The sequence below is a fragment of the Phyllostomus hastatus genome, unplaced genomic scaffold (assembly GCF_019186645.2).
Source record: "Phyllostomus hastatus isolate PE091 unplaced genomic scaffold, TTU_PhHast_1.1 phas_contig_57, whole genome shotgun sequence".
Taxonomy (NCBI): Eukaryota; Metazoa; Chordata; class Mammalia; order Chiroptera; family Phyllostomidae; genus Phyllostomus; species Phyllostomus hastatus.
In genome coordinates, this window is record NW_025333912.1 from 4,329,044 (window position 1) to 4,355,412 (window position 26,369).

Genomic DNA, 26,369 nt, shown 5'->3' on the forward strand with positions numbered 1-26,369 from the left:
AGCTGCCAAGGATTAAGGCATTTGCTTCTACTCATTCTTGGAAACCATTAAAACTGCATTTGAATCTTTGCCACACTCCTAGAACATAGAAGCTGGAAAATAGCCCAGGGGAGACAAAATCCTGACTTCGATTCACAAACATGTTCTGGAAGGAAGGAAGGAAGGGAGGAAGGGAGGAAGGAAGGAAAAAAGGAAGGAAGGAAGGGAGGAAGGGAGGAAGGGAGGGAGGGAGGGAAGGAAGGAAAATATTGTGGTTATGACCTAACCATAGTCAAGAAATCTCTTTGACTTGCATCGATTTGGTATTAATGGAAGCCTTTTATCTTCAGAACTTTGTACTTGTGCTGCCAAGTGGAGGAAGGGAAAATGCAGAAAGTTCTGTCTGCATAATCACCCCCGCTGCTGGCCCTCCCCAAATTCAGGACTCCACTAGAAGACTCACCCTGCTGGTTCTCAGAGGCCCCAGGCTAGCATGAGAAATCAGTGGGAAAATGTTCCTTTAGATGTCAAATCCTCAGCTTCTACCAGAAAACAGGAACAGATGAATAAAGCCACAGGCAAGGACAGGCAGGCCCTTATATTACTTATGTGAACATTCTAATAATTTCCTCATAAATGCTTAGCTTGGAGTTTTTAGACCAAACGCTAATATGTTTTACTTTAAAACATAATTTATAACCCTAGATGCTGTGGCTTAGTGGATTGAGTGCCAGCCTGTGAACCAAAGGGTCGCTGGTTCAATTCCCAATCTAGGGCACATGCCTGGGTTGTGGGCCAGGTCCCCAGTAGGGGGCACACAAGAGGCAACCACACATAGATGTTTCTCTCCCTCTCTTTTTTCTTCCCTTCCCCTCTCTAAAAATAAATAAAATAAAACACACACACACACACACACACACACACACACACATGATTTATAAAATTAAGGTATCGCCCTGGCCAGGTGGCTTAGTTGGTTGGAGTGTTGTTCTGTGAGCCAAATAGTTGTGGGTTTAATTCCCAGTCAGGACACATACCTTAGTTGTGGATTCAATACCTGGTTAGAGCACTTAGGGGAAGCAACCAATTGATGTGTTTCTCTCTCTCTCTTTCTCTCTTCCTTTCTCTCTAAAATCAATAAACATATCCTCAAGTGAGGATTAAAAAAATTAAGGGATATTTTTGAAGGGCATCTCACCCTTACTCTCACATCTCTTAGTATCTTGGTAGGACCATTTTCAAGGGAGAATAATTTATTTTAAAGTGTATTTTACAATATGTATCTTCCTCCAAAGAATTACCTTTTCTCCCATTTTCTATAGGAATTTTTTAAACAAAAGTTTTACTTTTTGAATAACTTTAGATGTGTAGAAAATTGACAGAGATAGTACGAGTGCCCAGAGACCTGCCACCCAGTTTCCCCTACTGCCAACATCAGAAATGACCATGATGCTCCTGTCACAGCTAAGGAACCAACACTGGTCCATTATTATTAACTGGACTCCATATTTTATTTGAATTTCCCTAGTGTCCCTAACTTTTCCCACTCCAGATTGCATCTAGAATACCATATTAGATTAAATCATCATGTGTCTTTAGGCTCCTCTGGGCTGTGAGAGTTGCTCAGATTTTCCTTGGTTTTTGATGACCCTGACAGTTTTGAGGAGTACTGGTCAGGTATTTTGTAGAATGTCCCTCAAATTAGGATTGTCTGATTTTTTATCTCCCCCAATCAGATGGGCACTAAGGGGTTTTGGAAAAAATGCCTTAAAGGTGAGCTGCCCTTCTCATCATATCAGGGGTAAATAACATTACATGACATCCCTGATGAAGTTAACCTTCATCACTTTGTTAATGCAGAGTTGCCAGTTTTCTTCTCTGTAAAGTTATTATTTCTCCCTTTCTGTAATCTATTCTTTGGAAGCAAATCACTAAGTTTAGTCTACTCTCAAAAAGGTGAGGGGTAAACAGAGTATAGGGGTGTGGGGGAACGAAGGTTAAGCTCACGTCCTGGAAGAGAGAGTATCTACATATACTAAATGAAATTTTTCTGACAGGAAGATTTGTTGTTGTTGTTTTGTAAGATTTTATTATTTATTTTTAGAGAGAAGGGAAAAGAGAAAGAGACAGAGAGAAACATCAATGTGTAGTTGCCTTTCACATGTCCCCAAATGGGGACCTGGCCCATGGACCGGGCATATGCCCTGACTGGGAATTAAACCAGTAACCCCTTGATTCGCAGGCCGGCACCAGCCGGGGCAGATTTGTTTCTTTTTCCCCATCCATTCATACCTTTGAGTTACAACCCAACACTATGTTATTAATTTTGTTACTCAAATTGTGCCATCTCTGGCTATCTGGCATTCTTTCAGTTTGGTTCTTAAATCCCTTTGACATGCTCCTGTCCTTACAAAAACATTAAAACATACAAATAAAAGATAAGCACTTATCTTCTGAGGCACTTTATTCTTAACACTACATACATGGACTTGGCAATCACCCAGTAAGCCCAGAAGAGATTTCATTTTAAAAGGTAATGTTTTCCTAATTTGATTGTGCTGCTGTTATAATAATTCATGGTTATCTTTAAACTTTCATTTCTTTTTACTTGTTGAAAAATTTACACTAGTAATCTGGGTTCATTGTAGAAAAATTAGAAAATTCAGAAAAGAAATAGAAGTTACCCATTATTTTATTATTTAATGGTCATTACTATTAATACTTTGCAGTACTTGCCCTGACAGGTGTGGCTCAGTGGTTGGAGTGTCATCCTATAGCAAAAGGGTTGCAGGTTCGATTCCCAGTCAAGACAAAGAGCTAGGTTGTAGGTCGATCCCCAGTCTGGCACAGGCACATGCAACCCCCAGTCCAGACGTGAACAATCCCCGGTACCAGTGTGGATTCCTGGTCTGGGTGTGTGCAAGAGCAGCCAATTGATACTTCTCTCTCTCTCTTCCTTTCTTCCTTCCTCTCTGTCTTTGAAAAAACAAATGAAAATGTCCTCATATGAGCCTTAAAAAAATAAATAAATAACCTTGCTGTACTATTCTTTTAATTTTTTAAAAAATATATATGTTTATTGATTTTTAGAGAGAGAGGAAGAGGGAAAGAGAAAGAAACATCCATGTGAGAGAGAAACATCCACCAGTTGCCTCCTGTATGCACCCTGACAGGGGATTGAAGCTGCAACCTAAGTATATACCCTGAGTGGGCATTGAACTGGCAAACTTTTGGTGTATGGGTGGATGCTCCAACCAACTGAACCATCCAGCCAGGGTGAAACTAACCTTAAGAGCAAATTCCATCAACATAGTTCTCACTGTTTACCCTGCCCAGTGATTCCCTGAGGTCACACCCCACCCAACTTTCAGGCCCACCCAAGGCGTTTCCTGTGCCTTTTCCATAGGAATGAGCTGTCTTGGCTCATGCTTCAGTTTATCTTAAAATCTCTCAGACAAGCAGCACCTGGCCTCAGCATGCCCCCATACCTCTCATTAAGTGGCCCTAGTCCTGGTACTAGCAGCAGCTGGCCTTAGTCTGCAGTTTGGCCTGGCCTGGTCACCTTCAAGCCCAGAACAAGTAGCAGCCATCTGCAGATCATTTTGTAGCTCATGACAGGTGGCCCCTGGACTGAATACAAGCAATAGCTCACCTTGGCCTGCACCTCCCTGAGGCCCCAGAGCCATGTCACCCGGTGGATAGCTCCAGACCATGTTGAAGCATCACCACCCAAGCACCTCCAGAAGTGACACACTCAAGAGGCAGACTCAGTGGGTACCAGAACCCCACTAAAGTAAGTCCTTCTCTGTGGGGTAGGCCCCTGCACAGCCCCTCCACAGGATGATCCTCTGTGGTGGTCTGAGGTGAGTGGTTGGTGGTTGTAGCCAGTTTTTGCAGCTGATTTCCCTGGGGACAAATCTCTCCCATTGACATGCCAACAGCAATCAAAAGGCTCAGCTACAAAAGGACAGTGTACACAGCTCACACGGAGAGGTGCGCCTCCAGTTCCCAGCTTGTATGATCAGGGAGGCTGTGCCACTGGACCCTGTAGAACACCTATTACATAAGTCCACTCTACTAATCCTGGGAGACATAGCAGCTCACTTAATACATAGAAATAAGCCCAGAGAGGCTGCCAAAATGAGGAGACAAAGAAACATGTCCTAAATGAAAGAACAAAACAAAACTCCAGAAAAAGAACTAAACACAATAGAGACAATGTACAAAATGCAGAGTCCAAAACACTGGTTATAAGGATGCTCAATGAACTTAGTGGGAACCTCAACGGCTTAAAAAAGGACTAGTCAGAAATGAAGGATACATTCACTGAAATGAAGAATAATTTAGAGACCACACTGTGTTGCTGCCTCTGCTGCCACCATAGTGCCAGCCCCTCAGGTCTCAACGAGGCTGGGTGATGCTCCAGAATGAGAGACAAGATAATTTGAGAGCAGATTGGATCCAGCTTCATTCAACATTACTTCCAGTTATTTAATAATGACAGGACCCAACTAGGCACAATTTACATTGACATGTAATGCCTTGCATGGGAAGGACAGCAATTCCAGGGGAAAGCTGCCACTGTGGAGAAGTTATTTAGCCTTCCATTCTGGAAGATCCAGCACAGCATCATGGCAGAAGATGATCTGCCCATGCCAGCCAGATAGCTGCATCATCAGCATGGTTGTGAGCTAGCTTAAGGCCAATAAAGACCCCATCATAGGGTTCCCCCAGATGTTCCTATTAAAGAACATCAGTGATGCTTGGGTTTGCAGCAATGACATGTTCCATCTTGCCCTGCACACCTTCAGCTGACCTCCTCCCAGCCAGGCACTCATGCTGTTTCCTTTTCCCTCCTCTTCCCGATAACTATTCACACTCTTCCAGATGCTCCAAACACCATACACAAATGAGCAGGGCTGTGTTGGGAGTGGGCACAGAGTGCTGCTAGGTATTGTGCATGATGTTTGGACACTAGACTAGTTACATCTGACAGGAGAAGTTTGTGTTGTATCAGCCCAAAGACTGTATTTTTTTAAATGTACTGACAAGTTGCTCTAGTAACCCAAAGAAGTGAAGGAGAAAATAGCTGCCTCACCACTGAGATATTGGTTTGTTCAGATGTTTCAATGCCTCATGATATAATAAAATTACAAAAATTTTCTTAATGAAAAAATAAGAGGATAATGTGCAGAAAATCAACAGTAGAGTAGATGAAGCTGAGAATTAAATCAGCAATTTGGAATATAAAGAAGCAAAAAACAACCAGACAACAAAAAGAAAAAAGAATCCAAGAAAATAAGGAGAGTGTAAAGAGCCTCTAGGACAATCTCAAACATACCAATATTCATGTCATGGGAGTACCTGAAGGAGAGGAGAGAGCCCAAGCAACTGAAAACCTATTTGAAAAAATAATGACAGAAAATTTGCCTAACTTGGTAAGAAAACAGACATACAAGTCCAGGAAGCACAGAAGTTCCAAACAAGATGAACCTAAAGAGACCCACACCAAGGCACATCATAATTAAAAAGCAAAATGTTAAAGACAGTCTTGGCCAGTGTAGCTCAGTGGATTGAGCATAGGCCTGTGAAGCAAAGGGTCGTGGGTTTGATTACTAGTCAGGGCACATGCCTGGGTTGCAGGCCGAGTTCCCCAGTGAGGGGAGTGCAAGAGGCAACCACACATTGATGTCTCTCTTCCTCTCTTTCTCCCTCTTTTCCTGTCTGTCTAAAAATAAATAAATAAAATCTTTAAAAAATGTTAAAGACAAAGACAGAATCTTATAAGCAGGAAGAGAAAGATAGTTACTTACAAGAGAGTTCCTATAAGACTGTCAACTAATGTCCCAACAGAAACTTTGCAGGCCAAAAGGGATTGGTAGAAATATTCAAAGTGATGAAAGGCAAGGACCTACAACCAAGATTACTCTACCCAGAAAATCTATAATTTAAAATTGAAGGACAGATAAAGAGATTCCCAGACAAGAAGAAGCTAAAGGAGTTCATCATCACCAAACCCATATTATATGAAATGTTAATGGGACTTCTTGTAGAAGAAGAAAAAATATATATGAACATGAAAATAGCAATAAGTGCATACCTGTGTACAACTGAATCTAAAAAAAAATGAATAAACAAAGCAGAAACAGACTCATAGATACAGAGAACATTTTAGTGGATGCCAGATGGGAGGGGGATGGAGAGATGGCTGAAAAAGGTAAAGAAATTAAGAAGTACACATCGGTTGTTACAGAATAGACATGGGGATATAAAGTACAGCATAGGAAATATATTCAATAATATTCTAATAACTATGTATGGAGTCAGATGGATACAAGATTTATTGGGACGATCACTTAGTAACTTACATAATAGCCAATCACTGAGGTATACACCTGAAAGTAATATAATATGTATGTCAGCTGTAGTTGAAAACAACATTATTTAAAGAAGGAAATAAAATCAAATTAAGGTGCTAATCAATTAAGACTGGTCTAATAATGGTGATTTCATCCCTGGCTGGTATGGCTCAGTGGATTGAGTGCTGCCTGCGAACCAGGGAGTCACCAGTTCCATTCCTGATTAGGGCACATACCTGGGTTGTGGGCTGGGACCTTGGTGCGGGGTGTATGGCAGGCAGCCACACATTGATGTTTCTCTCCCTCTTTCTCCCTCCCTTCCCCTCTCTCTAAAAATAGATAAATAAAATCTTTTTAAAAATGGTGATTTCAAAGTAAAAGAATAATGATACTATTTTACTGTTACAATAGCATCTGAGAATGTTCAAAACATTTTTACATCCATTAATTTTTCTTTTTAAAAAATTTTTAAAATATATTTTATTGATCAGGCTATTACAGTTGTCCCATTTCCCCCCTTTATTCCCTTCTGCCTTGTACCTCCCCTCCCACCCACTTTCCCCCCACCTTAGTTCATGTCCATGGGTTGTACATACAAGTTCTTTGGCTTCTCCATTTCCCATACTATTTGTAATCTCCCCCTGTCTATTTTATACCTACTATTTATGCTTCTTATTCCCTTAACTTTCCCCCATTCTCCCTGCTCCCACATCCATTAATTTTTCAACCCTAACTATGGTAGTGAGGAATAAAGATACTAGGCTCAGTAAGAGTGTTTTAATCATTAGCCATAGGATCAATCTTCTAACTCAGCAGCCCCCAACCTTTTTGGCACCAGGGACTGGTTTCATGGAAGACAATTTTTCCACAGACCAAGTTGGGGGCGGGCTGAGGTGGGGATGGTTTTGGAATGATTCAGGCACATTCAAGCTTACCCTGCACTGTGCACCTGGTTCCTAACAGGCCTGGACTGGTACTGTTCCATGGCCTGGAGGATGGGGACCCTGTCCTAACTGGCAGAGCTGGACTAGAATCCAGGCATCTTGACTAGGTCTAGCTTTCTTTTCATTGCACTTCTAGAACAAACCTGACCCTCAGGATGAGATGAAGAGAGACTTTCAGAAGAATTCACAGGAAGAGATATATCCAATAACAGAAAATTCAAGGCAAAGATTATGAAAAATTATAGTGTTCTAAAAAACAAAAGCCCAAAACCATGTAATGGTGGATGAATGCTTTAGAATTCCCTTGATTCCCAATCAAGTTGGGTCCTGCACACAGACATTCAGGTTTACTCTTTGTTTATTACTTGGCTTGAGTTACTAAAGTCAGTTGATCACACTGTGCAGCCCAAACACCTGAGGGCTGATTTCTTCCCACCTCTGCTTTGTGATGAAAATTTCTCAAGTGAGTAGGTGTTATTTGCCAAGAAATAACTTCACTAAAAAATGCTTAACAGGGAGTGATGAGTCCTAATTTCTTTTCCTCAGGAAACTTTTGAGTAAATAAATAGAAAATTTAGTTAACATTTTTTAAAAATTATAACTGATCTGTGTTAAACTCTATACTATTTGATCATGTTTATTTCTTTTTTTTATCACAGCATTTCATTTTCAAGAATTTTTTTAGTTAAATCATTTGGAGGTAGGCTAGAGTAATGCTCCCAGTAATGTTGTTGTACAAACGGCACATGGATAGCATACCTTCTGGGTCCTTGAAAGAATGAAGAATTTGAGAGAACACTTTCTGTTGCATGGTATGTGAAGAACAGCTTAGCTTGCTATAGAATTTTTGGGTCATAGTAATTTCCCATCAAATTTTGTGGATATTATTTTGCTGTCTTTTCATCGTACTTGGTGTTAAAGAAGTGTAATGATATTTGATTAATTTTCTTTGATATAGGTAGATTTTATTTATTTATTTTTAAAGATTTTATTTATTCATTTTAGAGAGAGGGGAAGGGAGGGAAAAAGAGAGAGAAACAGCAATGTGTGAGAGATACACTGATGGGTTGCCTCTCGCATGCCCCCAACCACGGTCCTGGCCCGCAACCCAGGTGTGTGCCCTGATCAGGAATTGAACTGGCAACCTATCAGTTCACAGGCCAGCACACAATCCACTGAGCCATACCAGCCAGTGCTACTACAATTAGGTCAAAATTGCCTTTAGTTATTTAAAAAAGTTAAGTGCATACTACATTTGGACCCAGTTGTTCTCTTTTGAAATTCAACACAGAAATTTTATTTTGGTCTTCTTTTTTTAAAAATATATTTTATTGATGATGCTATTGCAGTTGTCCCATTCCCCCCCTTCACTCCCCTCCACCCTGTACACCCTCTCCCACCCATATCCCCACCTTTAGTTCATGTCCATGTGTCATACTTATAAGTTCTTTAGCTTCTACATTTCCCATACTATTCTTACCCTCCCCTTATCTATTTTCAACCTACAATCTATGCTACTTATTCTCTGTACCTTTCTCCCTCTCTCCTCCTCCCACTCCCCTGTTGCTAACCCTCCATGTGATCTCCACTTCTGTGGTTCTGTTCCTGTTCTAGTTGTTTGCTTAGTTTGGTTTTGCTTTAGGTGTGGTTGTTAGTAATTGTGAGTTTGCTATCCTTTTACTATACATGTTTTTTCTGTATCTTCTTTTCTTAGATAAGTCCCTTTAACATTTCATAAAATAAGGGCTTGGTGATGATGAACTCCTTTAACTTGACCTTATCTGAGAAGCACTTTATCTGCCCTTCCATTCTAAATGAGAGCTTTGCTGGATAGAGTAATCTGGAATATAGGTCCTTGTCTTTCATGACTTGGAATACTTCTTTCCAGCCCCTTCTTGCCTGTAAGGTCTCTTTTGAGAAATCAGCTGACAGTCTGATGGGAACTCCTTTGTAGGTGACTGTCCCCTTATCTCTTGCTGCTTCTAGGATTCTGCCCTTCATTTTTACCTTGGCTAATGTAATTATGATGTGCCTTGGTGTGTTTCTTCTTGGGTCCAACTTCTTTGGGGCTCTCTGAGCTTCCTGGATTTCCTGGAAGTCTATTTCCTTTGCCAGAATGGGGAAGTTCTCCTTTATTATTTGTTCAAATACGTGTTCAATCTGTTGCTTTTCCTCTTCCCCTCCTGGTACCCCTATAATTCGGATGTTGGAGCGTTTATAGATGTCCTGGAGGTTCCTAAGCTTCTCCTCATTTTTTTGAATTCTTATTTCTCCATTCTTTCCTGTTTGGTTGTTTTTTTCTTCCTTCTGGTCCACTCTATTGTTTTGAGTCCCAGTTTCCTTCCCATCACTATTGGTTCTCCGTGCATCTTCCTTCATCTCTTTTATGGTAACCTGCACTTTTTCATCTAATTTGCGCCCAAAATCAACCAATTCTGTGAGCTTCCTGATCACCAGTGTTTTGAACTGTGCATCTGATAGGTTAGCTATCTCTTGGTTGCTCAAAAGGATGAGTTCTGGGGCACTGATTTGTTCTTCTGTTTGAGCCATCTCTCTCTTTTTTTTGATCTGGTCGCTCCTTTTACAGTGAGGGGCGGAGCCTACGTGTTCACCAGGGCTGGGCACCCCAGTCACTAGATTGTGACGTTGTATGTGGGGGTGGGGGTGGGGGAGGAAGTGGAAGGAACAATGGCGGTAGCTTCGTTCTCCTGGGACCTCCGTCCCTTCTCTGGGATCCTGGGTTGCTTGCTCTGCCCTGGTCCACCATCGCCACCTTACTGGGTCTGCCAGCTGCCGCTTGCATACTCAGGGTCCACCCGCTGCGATCTTGTGCTCCCTAGATGCCTTATGTGCTCCCGGTTGCCTTATGTGCCCAGTTCTCCCTGTTCTCCGCGCACCGCGCCCCAAGCCGGCTGCTCCTCTGCGCCCCTCCTACTGGTCTGGATGAATGGGTCTACTTCAACTTCTTGGCTGTCCGACTTCCATTCAGATAAATTCTCTATCAGTTATGGGTGTTATTCTGCCTCTAAATTGTTGTTGTTCTAATCTTGGTTGTGCGTGGAGGTATGGTGTGTCCACCTATGTCTCTATCTTGCCAGAAGTCCCCTCAACACAGAAATTTTAACAGAACTAGGCACAAGGATGCTCACTGGAAATTAGAAACAAATATCTTTCAAAAGGTGATTGGATAAGTAAGTTATTATCTATTCACAAATGGAAGAGTATGCAGCCACTGAAAAATAATTCTATATGAAATTTATTCAGGATTAATTAAATGGGAAAATAGCAAGTTTCAGGAGAGACTGAGACTAGGGAAGCAAGGCCTAGGCCTAGGCCACAATATTAAGGTACCCCTCTTTGTTAGGGTTGTAGGAATGCAGGGTTGGCCCCTGAAAGTGAGTATCTCTTTAAATTTTACATTCTAGTCTCTCTGCTCTTTTGCTTCATCCTAATCTTAGCCCTGCAATATGGTATGTGTCATATAATCCCACATTTGTAAATACTAATTACATATATAAATAAACATATAATTGTGCAAATTGATATCAAACACAAATATTTTGGGAGGCATATAATATATGTGTGTATACAATATATACATATATATATATTAGTTATATATATTTGTGTGCATGCGTTTTAAAGGGAAAAAATGGAAGAATAGAGGATAGGGCAAAAGTAGGTTTACAATGGTTCATATGAAAAATAGTACAATAGTCAATAAATGATGATACAAGAATAAACTTTTCTGTTTTGCATACTCACAACTGTAAACCTACTTTTGCCCCATGCTATATATACCAAACTACTAGTAGTTGTTTTTTTTCTGGGGTGTTGAAATATGGGGAATTTTCACTTTCAAAATAATACACTTCTGAAATCTTCTGTTAAAAAAGAATTAATAGTCAGTTGGACACATGCAGGGGAAGCAACTTCTTAGAGGGAGGTGGAGGATGGAGCCTGCAGGGGTTGTGCTTTTTGTAAGGTAGAAGTCATGGAAAAAATCCAGAAACTGCTGCCCAATTCCATTTCACAGGTGTCAAAAAATATTTCAACTCTTACACTATCACAGGTAGAATTAATTGTGTACTTGCCACATATGGAAGCCTTGCTCTGCTGTTTTTATACTTCAAGTTAAGGTCTAAAAAACTCCAGCTGTGAAAGTAACCCAAAAGGATTCTAAACTGTACCTCAATTGTTAATTTCCCATGCCTGGAGAAGTTAATGTCAACTCATTATGGGATATTCAATTTGTACCATAAATTCTGAACCTGGAAAAAAGCAGTAACAATTGCATATTTTTGGTTACAGAAAAAGCAAGAAATTTTTTTTAAAATAACAGTGTAAGCGCACAAAAGAGTTCCATGTGCTGAATACTAAGTTGAGCATTTTGTATACCCGTGGTTGGTATCATATGTGAAGAATGAAATAATAAAAAACCAAATGAGTATTCTATGCTTTTGAGACATGCACTTTAAAAATTGTATGACAGCACTCTTTCTGCTAAATTACATTTGTTGCCAAGTAGAAGTTCAAGTTACACAAGTAAAAGCCAATTTTAGTTTCTACATGAATGGTGTCTTCCCATATATGTATGTATTATCTAGATCTTCTAGATAGAGATCAGATTAGGTGTCTTTCCTGTGGGAATTTCAAAGCAATTTAAAGATATTAATTAGTCCTCACAACAATTCTGAAGTGGGTGTATTTTATTTATGTGTATTTTCTATATCAGAAGACTGATAGGCTGAATGATTTCCCAGTATCCCATACTTCATTTTTGTTAGTGAAATGAAATTGTTCCATTGGTCTACCTTTTTTTTTAAGATTTTATTTATTTTATTTTTAGTGAGAGGGGAAAGGAGGGAGAATGAGAGAGAGAGAAACATTGATGTGTGAGAGAAACATCAATTGCTTACCTCTAGCATGCCCCCAACTGCTCCCATTGGGGACTTTGCCTGCAACCCAGGAATGTTTCCCTGAAGAGGAATTGAACTGGTGACCTTTTGCTTTATGGGATGATGCTCAACCCACTTTGCCACACCAGTCAAAGTGGTCTACCTTTTTTTTTTTTTGAAGAGAGATAAAGTAATTTTTGGGTGGATAAGCCAAACTCAAATAACTTCTATTCATGTGTCAAATTAAAGAAAAAACTCCAAAACTATAGGCATTTTTATTTTTTTGTATTCTAAACAATCAGGAGTACATTTAATTAACTCTGTACTCCAGTAGTTGTTTGGGACAGTGTTTCTAAATTAAAATGTCTATTTTAACATATATAAGTAGTCAGAGGTAGAACTCTGTTGTAGCGTCATCAGAGATCTCTCTGGGTATTTCATTAATTACAAGGAAGTACTTACAGATGAAGTAATGTTATTTAGTGAGTAGAAGACCTATTTTTAAAGATAATGGACTGGTTCACTGAAAAAATACAATCAACCCTTAGGAAAGATAGGGTTAAAATACCCTCCATTTAACCATGTTGTAAGCCTTATCTCACTTATTCCACAACATGATGAGGTAGTTCCTATAGTTACATTTTCTGTTTTACAGATAGAGAGCTTGATGAGATTTATTTTACATTCTATAGTGATGTTAAATTGGTAAGCAGTCAGGAAGGATTCTAAGAATCAAGTCAATAATGCCAATCTGATCCTGCCATTTACTTCTAAATATATATATATATATATATATATATATATATATATATATATTTAGATTTTAGTCACTTATTTTCAGAGAGAAGGGAAGGGAGAGAGTAAGAGAGGGAGAGAAACATCAATGTATGTTTGCATCTCATGTGGCCCCCTACCGGGGACCTGGCCCAAACCCCAGGCACGTGCCCTGACTGGGAATCAAACTGGTGACCCTTTTGGTTCACAGCCCATGTTCAACTCACTGAACCACACCAGCCAGGACTACTTCTCATTATTTTTTATTCATATCCTACCCCCACTTGAATAGGTGCATAATTTTATCCTGCCACTTTAAACAATATTTTTATTACTATATCCATTTAAAGGAGAATTATAACCAATTTAGTTCATCAAATTTCTTTTTTAAAGATTTTATTTGTTTATTTTTAGAGAGGGAAGGGAGGGAGAAAGAGAGAGAGAGAGAAACATCAATGTGCGGTTGCTGGGGGCCGTGGCCTGCAACCTAGGCATGTGCCCTGACTGGGAATGGAACCTGTGACACTAATTCTTCATCAAATTTCTATGCAGTGACAGTGAAACTATTCCAATATTTTTCTGTTCTCATTTTTATTTTACTGAAATGATTATGCTCAGGACCCACATTTTCATGTACATTTTACTATGAGATTCATTTCAGTCACCAGATTTTTATCTTTAAAAATTCTGTCTATGTTAACTACTACTATGGTGAGATTTCTTTTGTAGCTGTTATTTCTGTGAAATTTTATTTTTCCCTGTGACACAGTTAAAACATCCCTTTTTGCCTGGGATACAAGAACTCAATATAGGTTGTTTGTTATGATAGCAATGATGAGAAAGTACTGAAATACCTATTCTAGCCACCCCACGGGAGGAAGGCTCAAATGCAAAAATAGTTATAAAAATGCTTTGTAATCTGTAAAGTTAAGTAAATTTCACTCTAATATTGTTGAAACACATCATATAAATCCATCCTCCTGGAATTGTTGTAGAAGGCAAGCACCTTCCTATTCCTGCTATGATGTTATTTGCAAATTTTGCTTGAAAACTTCAGGTGGTTTTCTAAGTAAATCCTAGTGACTTCACTTATTCTTATCTTGCCATTTGTTTTCCATTCTGACATCATTAATATTTTTTTCTCTAATCTTCGTACAAAATGCTCTGTGATGTAGAGACCAGCAACCAGGTTTAGCACTATAATAGATTAGTACCATTGGTTATTGGTTTCATCATCTTGGTTGCTGTAATTGTTGCATAGGATTAAATGATAGTATTATCGGCTGGCAGTTGTTTAGGAAAATTTAAAACAAGCCTATCACCAAATAGATGATATCTCAATAGAGATGCAGGTAACAATATTATAAGAAATTCTGTCATCACAGTTCTATCTCTTGCTTAATATACTACTTGCTTTTTCAAGAGTTTGGAAGGAAGTAGAAAGCCCACTGGTAGTGTAAGCAAAGCTTACAAAGTCTAGTATAAACTTTAAGGCCTAAAGTTTAAAGTTAAGAGTTTTTCTTCCCTTCATATAAATTAAAACAGCTTAAGATTCAGTCATTGTTTTCAACAAACCTAATTGTGTATAAAAATGCTGATAATATCAGGTAAAGACCCATGAGAAAGGAATGATTCCATCTATCATCTTGATTTTTTCCAGCTTCTATGGTTAATATAAGGACTCAAATTTTTTCTTTAAGATCTACTGCATTTCTCAAGTATGGTTCTGTTGTTATATCCTGCAAAAGAAGTGAAAGTCTGAGGATTAACACTTTAATTATTACTAACAAATGCCTTTCAGTTCCTTTTTTAAAGATTTTATTTATTTATTTATTTATTTATTTATTTATTTATTTATTTTTAGAGGGGGAAGGGAGGGAGGGAGGGAGAGAGAGAGAGAGAGAGAGAGAGAGAGAGAGAGAGAGAGAGAGAGAGAGAGAGAGAGAGACCAGTGTGCGGTTGCTGGGGGCCATGGCCTGAAACACAGGCATGTGCCCTGACTGGGAATCAAACCTGCAATGCTTTGGTTCACAGCCCGTGCTCAATCCACTGAGCTATGCCAGCCAGGGCTCTTTCAGTTCCTTTTTAAAAACAGCTTTATTAAGATATAATTCATATAGAATACAATACATTCACTTAAAGAGGAAAATTCAATAGTTTTTAGTGTATTCATAAAGTTGTACAACCATCACCACAATCAGTTCTATAACATTCTCATTATGGGTCCCTCTCCATTTACCCACAACCTCTCTCTCCCTCCAGCTCCAGGCAACCACTAGTATACTTTCTGTCTTTAGATTTGCCTATTCTGGATATTTCATATAAACAGAACCAAACAATTTAGATTTTTTTTGTGCCTGGCCTCTTTCACTCAGTTTTCAAGGTTAACCCATGTTGTAGTATATGAGTACCTCACTACTTTTTATGGCTAAATAACATTCCATTACTTGGATATACCACCTTTGTTTATCCATTTATCAGTTGGTGGCCATTTGAGTTGTTTCTTTTTTATGATTATTATGAACATAATGAGTGCTGCTCATTATGAGTGCTGCTGTGAACATTTGTGTACAAATTTTTGTATAGAAATGTTTCCATGGATTAGAATTACTGGATCATATGGTTACTGTATGCTTAGCTTTTGAAGAACTACCAAACTATCTTCCAAAAGAGTACACCATTTTACATTCCCACCTGTAATGCATTCAGGTTCCAATTTCTCTACATTGTACCAACACTTTTGCCTTTTTTTTAGCCATCTTAGTAAGTGTGAAGTGGATCTCATTGTGGTTTCGATTTGCATTTTGTTAGTGGCATCTTTTCATATCATTACTGGTAATTTGAATACCCTCTTTGGAAAAATGTCTATATAGACACTTTGCCCATTTTTAAATAGGGTTTTGTAATGGGGTAGAGCCAGGCTCCCCCAAAGCGGGGATTTGTAATGGGGTCCAGAACCTGGGGTGTCCAAGAAAATATAATATATCCCCTCACGCACAAGGCGGGCTGACATGGGGGATGGGACACATGGAGCAGAGTCTTCGAGAGTTACTTCACATATCAATAACAGCAGGATAGCTTCATACCTGATATGCAAAAATAGTTATTTTGCATATCAACGAGTCTAGCTAGGGAGATGGTTGTGACCTTAACCCATGATGCAACTGGGAGGCAGCTCCCCCTGGTTACAACACCTGTATGAGAGCTTGGAGATAGTTAGCTCCAGGCCATGGGGCCATGCCTGCCCAGACTTACTATGGCGTCCAAGAAAGGCTGAAAACTGCCGGAGTGCTAGCAGGTGCTAGCAGGTGCTAGCAGGTGTAGCCAGCTGTGGAAGGAGTTGGAAATGGGGTTACAGAGGAAGATGTGGGCTGGGATTTAAACCCAGACGTGGCAGCCATGCTGGAAACTAACCACACAGTTTTGGAAGCAGAGAAGGGGCTCCTTTGACCACGTGTCTTAGGTAGGAAGCAGGAAGGCAAGGTGTAGCAGCCATTAAGAGCTGTCTCTTAACAGTTTGAAAGAATGCAGAAGGACAATGCAGGACTGTGTGGGAGGACAATGTGAGACCATGAGGGAAGAAAAGGGGTGAAAGAACTCTTGCTGGTGGACCATGAGAAGGTGCCACATGGTCTTGGATTAAGAACTGGAGATCATGGTGACACAGCTGATGGTGCTGGGGACTGCAGGAGACCTGCTAGCCAAGCATGCATTACTGAGAGGAACTGGGAGCGTAGCTGAGCTACAGACTTCTATGTCTTTTTCCTAAGATATCGCACCCTTGACTGCCCTGGTCAGGCAAATGGGAGGAAGACAGGACTGTGTGTGTGTGTGTGTGTGTGTGTGTGTGTGTGTGTGTTGGCAGGTGTTTTAAAGGAATTTTGGGATTTTAATGATGACATTCTGCCATTACTCTAAACCTGTATAGCTTTTGAATAAATAGTTCCTTTCCTTTTCACAAAAACTGGCATTGAGAGCCACAATTCTTAAGGGCAGCAGGCAAGATGAAACAAGTACGGAAAGACTCCAGGGGAGAGGGCTTGTTTTGGTAACAGTATCTGTGTGGGTCCCCCCACAGGTCCATTCTGTGACAGTTTTACTTTTAGTTTAGGAAATTCATTTCATATCTTAAATTTATTTGAAAATTTCTCCTGATGCTTCTCTGCTCCTCAAAAGTTATTCTTGCCCAGGCTGGGTGGCTCAGTTGGTTGGAGTATTGTCTCACACACCACAGGACTGCAAGTTTGATTTCTGGTCAAGATGTCTACAGGAGGCAACTGATGGATGTTTTTCTCTCACATCAGTGCTCCTCTCTCTCTTCCCCCTTCCTCTATCTCTAACAAAATCAATAAACATGTCCTCAGGTGAGGATTAATTTTTTTAAAAAGTTATTCTTTATTTTTTTCATTTATTAATTCAAGTAAGTACTGCATTTATTGAGGACCTAATATGTGTCAGTCAGACTTAGCGCTAAATCCTGAGGCTAAAGTCCCAGCCCTTAAGTAATTTGTAATATCTTGGCTTCCCAAGGAGATAATTTGCAGTATAATGTTGTAAATGCTATTGTAGACCTCAAGTGGGAGATTTAAATGGCTCAAGAGTAAAACATGTGCAGGGATATAGACAAGAAGGTTTTAACTGGTGTTACAGAGGAAATACAATGTAGCCCACTTTTTTTTTGTTCAAGGTTAGAAAAAGTCAAAAGTATACAAATTATGCTTCTCATCAGTAACATAGTTCAGAAAGGATAGTAAAAAGCCAGGCAACTTCCTTCAAGGAGAATGGGAGTACTGAGACAAATAGCTGCTTCCCTGTCCCCATTCTGCAGCCTGAGTCACCTGCCTTCTCCTTTGCACGACCACTCCCTTAAACATTAAGCCCTCAGGATAATGAGGTTCTGATCCATATCAAAGAATCTTAGGAACAAAACTTTGAGTCTTTTGACCACAGATACAGAGTTTTGGTCAAAATAGAGATAACATGTAGGACTCAGCTGTGTTTCAGCTCCAGGCCCAGCGGCAAAATCAGGTGAAGCAATGTCATGCCTGACATCAGGACCAGCTGCACTGACTGATGACCCCCTCCCCCAGCACCAACCAGTCAGTAGAGACTACAACCCTGAAAGGACATACTTGAAAAGCTGATAAAGCTTTTTTGAACATCCTCTACTGAGACTTCCTTTAAAATTCCCACCTTTAGAGAACAGATAAAAAACCCCTAAGTTGAAGGATCCAGTGATGCTCTCTTTCTCTAGAGCCCCACACTGCCTCTTACCCACTTCTTTCCTTAGGCATGCATCCTCTGCTTTCTTTCTCCTAAGCTCCAAGGGCCCTTCTTTTGATTCTGTAACTTGTTTCCTGAGTCCATACAGCCCAGCTAGATCACTTCTTCAACCTCTGTGACTTTCTAAACAAACTTCTTGCACTAGAGTTCTGAATTCAGAGCTTGGGCTCTGAATTCTTTCTTAACTGAACTCAAGAACTGAGGTCTAACATTACTGGTAACATCAGACATGGAAACAGCTGAGTGACAATGGGTTAGGGCATAACACTGGTCAAACCTCCTAGACAATACAATTTGAAGTAATCATTCATAAATTACAGGTTTAGAAAGAATCACTGCTTTTGCAAATAATAATAAAGGCACTGATCTCATAAGCCACCTGGCATCCTAGCTAGATGTGCATTGCGCAAGAACAGAACACATAAAAGCATATCAGCAGAAGAGGATAACGTAAAACATATAACACAACTTAGCCATTTGCAGCTAAAGGTTTTTTATCAGTCCTTTAATGAAGAAGAGATGAAAATAAACATCAGAACCTTCTGAATTTATGATATTTTGTATATAGTTGCATTTTTGTTGACTGCATGTGGGATCTCTTTTACATTATGGGTTTTAGCCACATGGTTAGTTGTTTTACTGTGTTCATGATGTCTTGCCTTAAAGAAGTATTCCCAACCTAGCTAAATATGTAGATCTTGTGGAAACTGCCAGGGATAGTTAGCAATTTAGTGCCCAAATGGATTATTCACACCACTTCTCTCCCACCAAGGACTTTAGGAGGCTTACATGAATGATAATAGTACAATAAACTAGAAAAAAAGGTCCCAAATCTAACTGGTAATAATTTAGAGTTCTAAATAGAATATTTTTAAAAATCCAGAAGATTTTGATAACTATTAGGATATGATGCCAATGATAAAATATCACCCATGAAGTGATTTGTTTTTTGATAATATGCAGAGTTTGCTTATTTTTTTGCATTTCTTTACCTTGAATATAATTTTTGTTTTGGATACTAAAGACTACTTGTTTTTTTAATTTTTTTGGTCCTGAACTACTATTTTGAAATAATTTTAATATTTTTCTAATTAAAAAGTAGTATATTGTAGAAAGTCAAATAATGTAGAAAAGTATAAAGAATAAAATAATATTAAAAATTACCCATCATTCCCTCCCTTCTGAAATCAAAACAAAGAACTATAAAAATGGAAGAGGAATGTTACACTACTTTGAAGTATGAACAAAGGTTTTTGGGAACACTGAGGAAAAGGCAGGTAATGTTGACCTGGGAACTGGAAAGTATTTCACCAGGGAGGTGAAAATTATACTGGGTTTTGAAAAAAGAGTAGGAGATTGCCTGGAAAAGATGCAGGCAAAGGCATTGAATATGTAGGGAATAATCTGTAGAAAATGATAGACCTCCTCCTGCATTTTTTTTTAATTAAAAAGGAGGTGTAATTTGGGAAAGGGCCTGGTATGTTTAGCAAACTGTAAAAGGCTCAGTATGTCCAGACTCTATGATTGTGAAGACCTTTGTTCATGAGTTATGAAGTTAGTATTTATCCTATAGGATTATCCTTGGTCAGAGATAGGTGGGGTAATGGACAACTGGTTATGTGATATTGATCATTAGCCTTTTAATTGGAGATTGTTACAGAGGCTAATTACCCCACCAAATTTTCCTCTCTGCCCCATTTTTTCCTATTATTGAAATTTTGTGCCAAGAGAAAAAAATTCCTTAGAGGAAGACGTAGGAAAGAAAGACAATGGCAAATAAGATTTCTGACAGATGTTCTACATAAAACTTGGCAAACAAAATGTGTATGAGTAATCCTTAGCTGTGAAACCATTTTAACAATAATTTGTATTTGTTGCCTTTTTCTAAAGGCATTTGTTTTTGGTATATGGAAAGATTATTCTGTAATATTTGAAAAATAACCTTCCCCCAGTCTGGTAGTTTCATTTTTTTCCTGTGCTTTAAGAAGAATAAATATAGCCAATTTCTGGATAATAGCAAATATATACTGAAAGACTAGATTAATATTAGAAGTATATACTGAAAGAGAATCCCCCCAGGAGAAATGAGTCAGTCACGAGAAAGCAATGATGGCTCTGAAGAAAAAGAATATTAAAGATGCCAGAGATACTGTGAGCTTCCTGCTGGATGAAATAGGGACATGCTCTAAGAAGGGCTGCCCATGATCAGGCTTCTTTTAAATTGTTGTTTTTATAAGTGGAACTTGGATTTCTTTCCATAAAAAAGAGTGGGTGGTCATCTTGCTTTCTGAACATCTTTGAGACCAAATATAGACAAAGATTTTATTCTAAATTTGTTGTATAAGTCTGTTTTCTACTGCAATGGGGGTTTAAAATTGGTCTTTTAGTTGAAGTAAAGAATACATTTGAATGGAAGAGGTTCAAATTTTAAGCATGATTTGTTTAGTGTTTGGAAAATAAAAACATCACATTTTTAGCTCTAAATATCTAACTTACTTTAACTAGGGGCATTCTAAATTAAGAAGAAGAAAGTTTTGGATAGCTACATGCAAAAAAATGAAACTTGACCACTAACTTACACCATACACAAAAATAAACTCAAAGTGAGTAAAAGAGTTAAACATAAGTCACAACACCATAAAAGTCCTAGAGGAGAACACAGGCAGTAAAATTTCAGATATCCCAAGAAGCAACATTTTTGCTGATATATCTCCTAGGACAAGGGAGATTGATGTGGACCCTGGCCCATAGTGTGTTGTGGCTGCAACGGACAAATTCACACGGACTACAGAAGTCCTGTGGAGAAAAAGTGGCGGCATGGCTGCTCTCTGAGAGAGAGGGCTGGACCCCTGCCTGGACAGGCTTTTATTGCTTTTCTGGGTACATTACAGCAAGCATGGTCCTCATTTACTAGGTGCAGGTTTGTTGTAGGTAATTACCTTTTACAGATAACAAAGGAAAGAATGTTGCTAATTACTTCAAAGAGAAGGATGTTACAAATCAAGGGGAGAAGTGGTTAAACTGGTTACACTCCATACTTGGGAGGTTTAGCACAGATTTTAGGAAGTTACTTTAGAGGTATGCAGTAAACACTTGTGCCTCAATCCAGGGTGAGGGAGTTTTAGCAAAAGCAAGTCTCATAGCAGCCTAGGTACAATGCAGGCCTGATTCCCCACAAGAGAACCTATCTGTGGGTGTGGGTCCTGTGTACTGGACCTCACTCCCTACTGGCCTTTCCGAGTGGGAGCTGGGCTACATTCCCCATGCCACATGGAACAGTCCCCTATAGGAGATAAAGGAAAAAAAAATGGAATTACATCAAAGTAAAAAGCTTCTGCACAGCTAAAGAAACCATCAGCAAAATGAAAAAAAGAACCCAGCCATATGGGAAAACATTTTTGCCAATGACACCTCAGACAAGGGTATGATCTCCAAAATACATATAGAACTCACTCAACTCCATTCCAGGAAGACAAACAACCCAATTAAAAAATGGGCAAAGGACCTGAACAGACACTTTTTCAAGGAGGACATACAGAAGGCCCAGAGACATAGGAAAGGATGCTCAGCATCACTAGCCATAAGAGAGATGCAAATTAAAACCACAATGAGATACCACTTCACACTGGTGAGAATGGCCATCATAAACAAATCAACAAATAAGTGCCTGTGAGGCTGTGGAGAAAAGGGAATCCTAGTACATATTGGGGGGGAATGCAGACTGGTGCAGCCACTGTGGAAAACAGTATGGAATTTCCTTGGAAAACTTAAAATGAAACTAGCTTTTGACCCAGCAATTCCATGGCTGAGATTATACCCTAAGAATCCTGAAACACCAAATTCAAAAGAACCTATGCACCCCAATGTTCATGGCAGCACTGTTTACCATAGTCAAGTGTTGGAAGCAACCTAAGTGCCCATCAACAAATGAGTGGATCAAAAAACCATGGTACATTTACATGATGGAATACCACACAGCAGAAAGAAAGAAGGAGCTCTTACCCTTTGCAACAGCACAGATGGAACTGGAGAGCGTTATGCTAAGTGAAATAAGTCAGGTGGTAAAAGACAAATACTATATGATCTCACCTATAAGTGGAAGCTAATCAACAAAACAAACAAGCAAGCAAAATATAACCAGAGACATTGAAATAAAGAACAAACTGACAGTAACTAAAGGGGAGGAGGGAATGGGATAACGGGGGAAAGAATGGGAAGGGTCATCAAGGAAAATGTATAAATACCCATGGCCAAAGCCAAAGAGGGGTAAGATCAAGGGTAGGGTGGGAGTGAGTGGAGAGGGGAAAATGGAGACAACTGTACTTGAACAACAATTCAAAAAAGCCAATAAAAAAAAGAAGAGGAAAGTTTTGGTGTAGATATTTCAGTATATCAGAAGCCTCTAAGAAGAATGAATGTGTAAACCTTACACAGGGTGAAAGTTGTGAGGATGGGTATTACAGTAGTTTCTGTTGCTCTTGAAATTATTTGTGTACTTTCTGCAAGCAGATAGTGTGGTGCAGTTGTTTGGCAGTGATTATGAGAGGCCAGATAAATATTTATCAAAAGCCAGAAAAACTGGAATGCAAGGCCATAAGGCAGACTTTTTTCTAACTTTTGTGCATTTCAATGTTTATGCAACTGCTTCATCATCTAAATGAGAATAATATTGACATGCTTAACAATTAGCAAAAGTTTCAAACACTTGTAGAATGTGCTGTAAGAAAAAAATATTTGTTATGATTTTTTTTCTAATACTCAAGGTACAAATAGCCTTTGCAGGATAAAATATTTTCACCTTGTTCTGTGTCCTCAGTTATCTGGCTTTTCACTCCAGTGATAATTTATTGAACATTTTTTTGTGTGTATAAGAGCATATGATTTAGTCACTGCTCTTTAATATTATAAAATCTTTCTGGGGAAATGATAATTTCACATATCATATAATTATACATGAACTAGTTGGAGAAAAATACTTTATGCTTTTATTACTTCAGCATTAGATAAGTATGTTATACTCACCATACTGATATATGGAGATTTTAAAAATTAATATTGAGTGCTCATTTTGACAGCATATATACTAAGATTGGAATGATACAGAGAAGATTAGTATGGGCTCTGAGCAAGGATGAAATGCAAATTTGTGAAGCATTAAAAAAATTAATATTGCCCTGGCCAGTGTGGCTCAGTTTGTTGGGGCATTGTCCCATAGACCAAAATGTCGCAGGTTCAATTCCAGGTCAGGGCACATACCCAGGTTTCAGGTTCAATCAGCTGTCAGGGTGTGTATGAGAAGGCAAGCAATTAATGTTTCTTTTTTTTCTCCCTTCCTCTCTCTTTGAAAGCAATGAAAAAAATTTCCTTGGGTAAGTATAAAAAATGTAATATTGATATAACATTTATACAAAGTCGTACACCCAGAAGGGACTTACCAAATTCTTATTGATTGATTAGTAACTTTCACAGGTCATAATATTTCTGAATAAATTGTAAAATGTGATTCAGACCTTTTTGGGGATCATAAAGGGCAAATTGCATATTTTGATCACCTATTAGGATGTATGTGGAAAAATATCTTCCTTCTACATTCTTGCTATGAACAGTGGGAATCAACATTAGGAAGAAAAGTGTAGAAACCAAAGATTCCTATAAGACTGCATAACTTAGGACTCAAAATTATACAAATAGCTTCAACTATTTCATAAAATAATTTTAAACAAAGAATCACTACATTTCCATTAATGTAAAGTAATATGCTGTAGAAATGCTTTTTCCCAAATATTTGTTTTCAACTTGTATTCTTTAGGGTAAAAATGAAATTTGTCATTATATGTAATTTTTTAAATATAGGAATGTCAGTGATGTCAATAAGAGTTTTAAAGCTAAAAGAAAACAGAACTAGCTCATCTCAACTTATTTTACAGATAAAAAATTGAGGCCTAGAGGAGAAATGATTCATTCAAAGTCATAGAATCAGGAGCAGAGCTGTTCCTAAAAATTTGGTTTCCTGGTTTAATACTCCCCACCCCCCCACTATATGTAATTGTTTCTTTTAATCCCAAACATGAGAGATTTAGATGATTTACAACATAAGGAGATACTCTATGGATGCTGTATTTTGCCATTTGGTTAAAAAAAGAAAAGATACTCTTTGAATTGATCCAGTAACTTCACAACTTGACATGGTTCTCCTACTATGTTAGTAATCAAATCTTAAAATTGCAAGACAACCCAAACATTCCACATTCAAAGTCTTCCATTTCTTACTTTGATTGCTTTAACCACTATACATAGTTTCAGATAGTTTTCTTCCAAGAGTCAGTCTTTGTTATTTGCCTTGCATGTGAGGTACCCTTGATACCCATAAAAAAAGTCAGGTGCTCCAAACCATTATGTTGATCCTCATGAAATTACATATTATTTAATGGATTATTTGTTTCAGTATTAAAAAAAACTAGCTATTCTCCTTTATACTTCTCATATTTGAATCATAGCCCTGTTTTATAAAAACGTGCTGACAGGGTGCTGTATCTGTCGAAGGTAACATGTGTTGACTCATCTGCATACGCTAGATTATGCTCAATAACTGTCTTATAATTTCTGTAGCTTAATATAAAAGGGGTTTTTTTTTTTTTTTTTTACTCAAGATCCATGTCCAGTGTAGATTAAAGAGGGCTCTCCTTTGTTATCAGGGACCCAAGCTAATGGTGGCTGCACCATTTTGTAGCTGTACTACCTGGAGTACTTGACCTTCTTAGTTGCTTAGTGGCAGGGAAAAAGATAGCTGGAGTGTAATACTGACTCTTCTGTGCTTTGGTTAGAAATGACACAAATTACCTCTACTACATCTCCACAAAGGAACAAGAAATATTAGGAAGCAGATGATATATTTCTGGAGCACCCATGTCTCTGCCACACATGTCAAAGGAGCCAAACTTCCTGTAGCACTGCTTTTGTTGTCCAGACTCTTCTCACCACAGTTTACCTGGATCCCAGCTAAAAGCTTAGTCCCACTTTCTCCCATGATCACAGACAGGAAATTATTATGCAGTGATAGTTCTGGGGCTTAGTATTTTAACCTTTGTGTTAAAACTCACTTCAGTTTTAGGTTTCTGTCTCTGTCTGAAACTATAGCAGCCCTCCTTGTGGCCATTTCATCCATATTTTATTCCTGGTACCAGAGTTCCTATCGTAACTGGTAATTTTCAGATTTGGTACCTTTGAGGCTGATGCAAATAACTAGTCTAAAGTCAGAACTGAAGTATCTTTGAAAATGTTGCTAATTATTAATAACTAGCTATGGCTGTGTGCTATTGGCTCTTATATTAACTTCTGGATACATAACTCTCTTGGTCTAAAGGATTCTTATTTGTATATATAGACCTTCTCTCCTGCTGGGCTAGATTTCAAATGATCTCCTGATCAACTCATTCTGAATCAATCTCTCTCTACGAGTCTGAATGATTTGTTTAAAATGTATATTTGATCATGGTATTCCTCCTAACATCCTTAAATAGCTGCCCAATGTTGGTTGGATAAAGATCAAATACAGAACATAATCTACTACTGTTTTTTTGTTTTTTGACAGTGTCTTCTAAACTTTTGGTGACTGGTCATGCAGGCTTTTTAGTTCTTCCAAAGAGGCCAGTTTCTTTACATCTTTATTCAAATTTTACTTTTTCAACAAAGACTTATCCTATCATATGTTACACTATGACTTGATTAGCCTCCCTACCCCAATATTTTTTTTTAAAGATTTTCTTTATTTATTTTGAGAGAGAAGGGAAGGGAGAAAGAGAAGGAGAGAAGCATTGTCATGTGAGAGACACATCAGTCCATTGCTTCCTGTACACTCCTGGGGACGCGGCCTGCAACCCAGATATATGCCCTGACTGGGATTCGAACCAGCAACCCTTGGGTTCGCAGGCCAGTGCTCAATCAACTGAGCCACACTAGCCAGGGCCCTACCCCAATATTTTAATTACTCATAACCTGTTCATAACCTGTTTTCCTTTTTTTCCCCATATACTTGGCACCTTCTACATACTTTACTTATTTTTCATCTTTTTTTTGTTTATTGTTTGTTTCCCTTTGCTGGAATGAAGGTCCAAGAGAACAGAAATCTTTGT

General features: G+C 38.7%; 1 non-coding gene and 1 pseudogene across 1 annotated transcript; both read left to right on the forward strand.

Moving 5' to 3' along the window:
* Positions 1-4,406: 4,406 nt before the first annotated feature.
* On the forward strand, positions 4,407-4,794 carry LOC123824453 (annotated as a pseudogene).
* Positions 4,795-23,296: 18,502 nt separating this feature from the next.
* Positions 23,297-23,403, forward strand: LOC123824509. The gene has a single exon (XR_006786714.1). It is a non-coding gene; the product is annotated as a U6 spliceosomal RNA (small nuclear RNA).
* The last annotated feature ends 2,966 nt before the right edge of the window (positions 23,404-26,369 follow it).